The following is a 7,328-nucleotide window of genomic DNA, read 5'->3' on the forward strand; positions in this document are numbered from 1 at the left end:
ACATCTGTGATGCTGTGAGTGTGTGTGTGTGTGTGTGTGTGCGTGCGTGCATGCATGCAAGCATACGTATGTGCATCTAGCTCTACAGATAGCTCTGTTATCCATCTTGGTTATAGTAAGTTTAGTTGAGAATTGGCAAATGCTGAGACCTGACTCTAAAGGAGGTTGTACACACCATTGTTCAGTTTACATTTTCGTTGAAAAGACAGAGTAACAAATACCACTGGTGATTTTCAGTGGTGCACCCATCTTTGGAATCACTTATAATTCAATAGGTTGTTAATTCAAGACTACTCCTTGCGTATTTTTATTTTTTGCATAAATGTCTGGGTTTTCTATGAGATTCAGGACTTTTTCTTTTGGGAATCAGAGCTGTCTCAAGGCCCTGGCATAATATAATTGTTTGGTTTCTTGTGTAATGATTTAATTCAACAAGCATTTATTGAACATCTCTTATGTGCAGGCCTTAGGCTAGGCCCCTGAGATAGGAAAACATAACACATAATCCCTGATCCCTGGAACCACCAAATTTGTTAAGATGAATTAGGTAGGGAGTGATCTGAGCAGATACCCAAAAGGTGTCTGATGAACAGCATTAAACAGATACATAAGCAAATAAAATAGAAAATTAATTAGTTTAACCCATATTTCTCATGCAGCAGGCACCCTTCTGGTCAGTGGGCATGCAAGATTAAGGAGACAGACAAGATCCTTGATGGCATAAAGCTTGCTTGCCAGTGTAAGAGACAGGCTGTAGATAGACAAACCAAATATATGAATGTATGATGGCAGTGTGTGGTAAGTGCTCTAAAGGACATTATTGAGATATGAAATAGAGTAGTCAGGAAGGGCCTCTTGGAGGAGGTGATATTTAAGGAATTTCCCAAAGCGAGAGGGACCAGCTCTGCAATGAGCCAGTAAAAGAACATTCTAGGCAGGAGCAAGAAGTGTGTAGTCTCCAAGTCTGAAAGAGATGGCAAGGTTCAACGAGCCACTGGGGAGTAGTAAGCAAGAGGGAGAGTTACATGTGAGGAGGTCTGAGAGCAGGCGCTTCAGGGGCTGAAAGGGGAGGCAGGGAGTAGGTACAAAAGCTTAGTCCTATCTGGAGATATTATTAGTTCGGAAAGGGCTGGGAAGGAGGCCACCTCAAGGGTGAGAGCCTGACCTCGTCTAGAACTTCTTGATTCTTTTTTAAATATTTGTTTAAATGTTTGCTTATTTTTGAGAGAGAGAAAGAGAAAGAGACAGGGTGCCAGCTGGGGAGGGGCAGAGAGAGAGGGAGACAGAGAATCCAAAGCAGGCTCCAGGCTCCAAGCTGTCAGCACGGAGCCAGACACGGGACTCAAACCTAGGAACAGTGAGATCATGACCTGAGCTGAAGTCGGATGCTTAACCAACTAAGCCACCCATGTGCCCAAGTACTTCTTGATTCTTATCCATTCTTCTTCTTCAGGATAGTTCAGTTTTTTTAAACATCTCTATTGAGGAATAATTAACACCTGGTAAACTGCACGTGCTTAAAGTGTGCACTTTGGAGAGTGTTGATGGATGTATGTGCCCGGGAAGTGATCAGTACGATCAAGAGCGCTAGCATCTGGCCCTGGAGTTTCCTCCTGCCCCTCAGCCATCTCTCCCATCCACCCTCCCCGAAGCAGCTGCTGATCTGCCTTCTGTTTCTATACATTAGTTTGCCTTTTCTAGAATTTTATATAAATGGAGTCATAGAGTAGGTGGGGTTCTTTTTATAGCCGTTAAGCCTACACAGAATTTGAATCTTCTAATCTTTTCTCTCATATGTGTCTTTTGTGTCTGAAAATGATCTTAAAAGCCATTTAACAATAACCTCTTTTTCTACAGTTGAGGTCTTAGAGCTTGTGTGTGTTTGCTTGACTTTTAAGAGTTGAGGGATTTTCAGGCTTAAAAACAGAGTTTGGCTCCTTTCCTTTTCTCCGGTATTATTTTGGAATATTGCATTGACCTCGAAAAGATAAAGGGGGATGGAAATGATGAAAAAATGAGGGTGTGGGAAAAAATGAGGGTGACAGACAACCAGGAGAAGACACCACATAGTCCTTCTGATCTCAGAAATAAGATGTAGAGATGACCAATCTTGAGCTCCTTAAAATAAAGTAAAATATATTTCACTACACTTGTGGTCAACATAATTCAGTCTCTGATGATTCAGAACGACCTTGGGGTCATCTTGACATCAACTCTGGAATCAGAAGCATGGGGACAAGGGTTCCTTCACGTTCAGGGGAGTACGCATGTGTGTGTGTATACACACGTATGCTCACTGTTCTCCCCAGGAACAATACGGAGCTTCCTCATTTATGTCTTATTTATATACAATTTATGCTTTGCTACTTCCCCCAAAATTTGAAAGCACTCACAAATTGCAGAACACTGTCATGTGTGACTTAAAGATGTTAACCTATACAGAGACTGAATGTAAAATTTATTCATCTATTCCTTTACAATGTAAACCCTTATTAGGCACCCACTATCTCCCAAGATATTATTCTAGGGACTGGGTGTATCGTGGAAATAATTATTTCAGCGTGTTTATTTGCCTATATGTGTTTGTGTATTTGAGCATGGTTCACTGGGATTTGTTAAATATATTATGAATTGATTATAAAACAAGAAAGCTGAGCCTGTGCAGAGGAGGATGTTAAATTAATACACCAGTTTGGCAACGGCCATTGCAATTAAAAATGCCCATACTGTTTGATATTCTAATTGCACCGGTAGAAACTTGTCTTACAGTTACACTCACCCATGTGCACAAAGCTTTATGCATTATGAGGCTCATGTAGCCTTTCTTATTGATTGTAAATGCCCATCAAGGTAGGACTGGTTGGACAAGTCATGAGACATACTTATGACTGTGCATATATGGAGAGCATGATGTTTAATCACCTGCACTTCTGTTGAACAAACTCTTTGGCATATGGTTTTGGGTGGAAGGGGGCGGGTGGGAATCAGGATTCGCAGCAGCATGTGCGGTAGGCTTCCATTAGTGAAGAGGATGGGCAGGGGCCTATATCTGTGCTAGGTAGCAACACAAGACATTTAACATTAGAAATGTTGTTGATCAGGGTAGCTAGGATGGACAAAGGGTCATCTCTTTGAATTATTTTAAATATTTGCAGTGTATACCCACAGTTTTATAAAATCAGTTTTAAAAGTAGAGGCATAGATTAAAATCAATAAAGGATGCATATAGATTTTCTGATGTTTAGCTTGAGGTGTCTTTGAGTGATTTTATGTAGTAGGTTCCCCCAGGTTTCTGCTCTGTCTCCCTTCCCCTGTTACCATGCCCTTACAGAAACACACAAAGGGGGGATCCCCACAGCCACACCCTCTCATCATATTCCCCTGCTTCCAATGAAATTAAGGATTCATTAACTGCTTCTCAAAAACCCTAAATCTGTATGGAGCCCTGAAGTAAACTGACACCCCCAGATGGATCAGGACAGTGATGCTCCTTTGGGTCACTGAGGGTAGGCATATCGGAGCCAGGTGTGGGACTGGGAGGCTCAGCTCATAAGAGGCAGATTTCTGTGGCTGGAGGCTGGGAAAAGGGGTTGAGAGAACTTCACAGTGTCCAAGGATTCCAAGCTCAGACTTAGGACAAGGGACCCTAAGAAGAGAGAAAACCATGTAGGGACATAGGGAGGACAACCTCCTCTATTTAATAGCATGGTAAATTCAAAGAGTGAAGGGGCTCAAGGCAGCGACAAGAGGAGAGAGTGATTCCAGACAAAAAATTAAAGCAAGCCCCTTGGGCAATTTCATTTAGCCATTCATTCATTCACTCATGCATTTATTCACTCATTTAACAAATATGAATTGATACTTTGGGACAGGTGCTGGGCTACATGCTGGGCATGTGATGCCGGAACATGATACCAGAGTTACTGCCTTCATTGAACCTTCAGTTTCATGGTACAGAAAGTGGCATGGTGTCAGATGATCTCTCAAACAAACATGCAGTTCTAAACGATGATAGGGATTATTGAGGAAGCTTGCAGAGTGAAACAGAGGCCACTGACCCTGTCATAAGAACAGAGGAGTTCCTGTTTATTTAGAAGTCTGCTAATATTAATAATTAATAACATCATCCCCACTTTACAGTTGAGGACATTGAGGGACGGAGATGAAGCTGTTTGGCCTCACAGCAAGTATGGGTAGGGGTAGGGTTTGTACAGATCGACACAGGGCTCAGTCTTAAAGGCAGATTGAGTCTGCACAAGGTTGTTTTAGGTGTAAAATCTACAGCCTTCATGGTTAATAGTGAAGATAAATGTGTGCTTAGTGGTTTCTAGTGAGCAGAGACCTCTAGGCACAAGGATCAATCTGGTTGCTCTGGGGACATTTGGAGTATTAATTTAGGATCAGAAGGACCCTAAACCATATCTATTCTCCATAGTTAAATAAAGCAGATGTCAGATAAAATAGAGACTGTCATTAACAGTCTTGATATAAGACTTGTAATTTTTTAATAAAAATACTGTGACAAAACGATAATGTCACAGGAGATAAAACAGTGAGGAAAACCTTAAATGTCTGTCTGTATTTATTCAGGCCCCAAAAGCAGGAATGAGTGGTAAGTAAAAGATGTGTTATTGTCTCTCAGGGCCACTGGCAATGAAAAATTAGGATTCTTAACCTTTATTTGGTTGTGGACAGACACCAAGGCGTTGATGTATCCCCTGAAATGAGGTATTGAACAATCTTTTGAAGAGAGAGTCCTTATTCCTTTCTTACTCTTCTAGAAGGACATGGTGCCAAGAAAAATAATAAAAATTAAAAAAAGGTTTAGAAAAACTGTTCTTCTCTAAAAGCCAAGCAACTGTGGTTCCCTATTTTGAGACATTTGGCAAATCTCATTTTCCTACAGATGTTGTTGGACATAAATTGATGATTTCAAGAAGCAAATAGAATATTCTGCAGTGCCTGGTATTAAGGAGTTCAGTGTGATCAGATGGGGCTTTGTCAAATTGAAGTATTTGAATTAACTCACACCGTAAAAGTGAAAGTGTAAAGCTTTGCTTTTCTTCCAAGCTAATCAATGAAGATTAATATTCTATGGGAACCTGATTTTGCAGATGGAGCTGAGCGCACTATTTTCCCTTCCATTTTTTCCTCATAGTAAATAAATCATTTTTATTATACTCTATGAATTTACTTAGCTCTTTTAATAGCCTTTGTAAGAATAATGCTTCCTATGATTATATTACATTTTTAAATGTGTGCTATGTGTAATACAATTCTGCTGTTGGGGGGAGGGGGAGGAGAGGAGAGGAGAGGCCTCGCAGAGTGTGTTAGCCTTCCCAGCCTATCCCGTGTGTCTTAAATCAGATGAAGAAATGTCTGGGTACCCTGGGAGTTTTAGGAGTAAATTACTAAGCATTTACTTGGATAAAAAGGGTTCATACCTGTGCTTTGTCTAAAACTTTTTCTACTGGGTAAGATTAGATGAATCTGAAAGGACTTGGTCTTTGTAGAACTCTTCTGGTTGTTATTTTGTACTTTTTTTTTTTTTTAATCTTCGAGGTGCTGGCAAATTTATTTGATTTTTTTTTTTTTCCCCTTGAAGGAGGGAAATAAACTCTGTAAGTCAGGGCTAACCTCCACACTGTATAAATTGATCAGCCAGATTGAGAAGCTGCTGACGGGTGGACTTGGCATATACCCCCAGTAGTCTCATTCACAACTGATAAACTGACTTCTCACCCTGCATCCTTGGAGGTGTAGCCCTTGGAGGACATACACAGCATGACCTATACAAAGTGTACTTCGCACACAAGAGAGGAGAGGGAGAGGGGAGCAAGGGAAGGAGGAGGAGACAAGAAAAAAAGGGAACCGAAGAGGGAAGGAGGGAGGGGAAAGGGAAGGAAGGAAGGAGGAGGGAAGAAGGAAGGAAGGGGGAGAGAGAGAGATTTCATTAGAGACAAAAACACAGTGTAATTCTATGCATCAGACCAAATCTTAAATTATTAAAGTTTCTGATGAGAAGAAATCAGAATCGCCCAAACTTTACCTATGTCTTTGTGTGCCATTTACCTTGGACAGAGTCAACAAACTAATCCTATTATTTTGCCCATCGAGTCACTCTCGTGTTCAGAACCATTAAGAGTTGTGCACACACTGTTACAGGATTAAAAATCAATGCTTGAGTCTGATAATTTAAAATTTTCTTAAATCTACCCTCAATACACAAACTGTGTGTGTGCGTGCGTGTGTGTGCGCGCGCGTGCATCTGTGCATGCATGCACCAAAGCTCATAGGAGCTGGATTCTGTTTCTGCATTTGTTACTTACGTGACAAAGATCACTCATCTTTTCTAGGCTTCAATTCTAATTTTGTAATTGGAATAATAGTAGTAATAGCAATAATGGTGATGATAGCAATACAGTGCTGCTGTACTGATTTAAATACTGTTTTGCGAGGAGAGAATCAAATCGGAGACCATCCCTGCAGTCTCCCATCACACATTTAACCCGTCCCCCCAACCCACCTCTCCTCCAGCAACCCTCAGTTTGGTCTCTGTATTTAAGAGTCTTATGCTGTGCCTCCCTCTCTGTTTTTATCTTATGTTTCCTTCCCTTCCCGTGTTCATCTGTTGTGTTTTTCAAATGCCACATGGGAGTGAAATCATAGGGTATTTGTCTTTCTCTGACTGACTTATTTCGCTTAACATAATACCCTCTAGCTCCATCCACCTTATCACTTGCTATCTAGATATACATTAGGTCCCACCACATGTCATTGCTGATACTTTAGCATTTAGACTTATAAAAACAGCAATGTATTATGCTTCAACTGCATGCATATCCCCATTATAAATGTATATATGCATATTATTTTAGCCTAGAGGAGCGCACTCTCCAGGTTCTTCTGGCTCAGTATCCTTCCACTCAGTATGCTTTGGAGATCATTGCATGTCAGAATGTGTACATAGATCTCATTCTTTATAAGACTGCAGAAACCCTTCTGTTATAGATATGTCCTCACTTTTTTGAATATTTACTTCCTTATTAATGGATATTAACTCCCCCCCCCCCAAATTTACCCAGTTGTCAACAGTGTCACATGACCATCTCAGAATGTGTACCTCTGTGCACATAGGTGATTTTTTTAATAGAATACATTCCTAGAAGTAGATAACTTGAACCTTCTAAAAATTCATCCTTTCTCCCTTTTGCATCGTGAGCACTTAGTAAATTTTTAATTAGATGACCAATGATGTGCGTACAATGAACTTTATGAGCAAAGAACTCTCACCTCCATATATATATATATATATATATATATATATA

The 7,328-nt window shown here is 40.4% G+C and overlaps 1 long non-coding RNA gene across 1 annotated transcript in view; it reads right to left on the minus strand.

Moving 5' to 3' along the window:
• Positions 1-3,816: 3,816 nt before the first annotated feature.
• LOC115298245 overlaps positions 3,817-7,328 on the minus strand; it is a 20,154-nt gene continuing 16,642 nt past the window's right edge. The window contains exon 3 of the long non-coding RNA XR_003911680.1: positions 3,817-4,059. This is a non-coding gene — a long non-coding RNA (uncharacterized LOC115298245). The remainder of the gene's footprint in view (positions 4,060-7,328) is intronic.

This window comes from Suricata suricatta, chromosome 8 (genome assembly GCF_006229205.1).
Source record: "Suricata suricatta isolate VVHF042 chromosome 8, meerkat_22Aug2017_6uvM2_HiC, whole genome shotgun sequence".
NCBI classification, from domain to species: Eukaryota; Metazoa; Chordata; class Mammalia; order Carnivora; family Herpestidae; genus Suricata; species Suricata suricatta.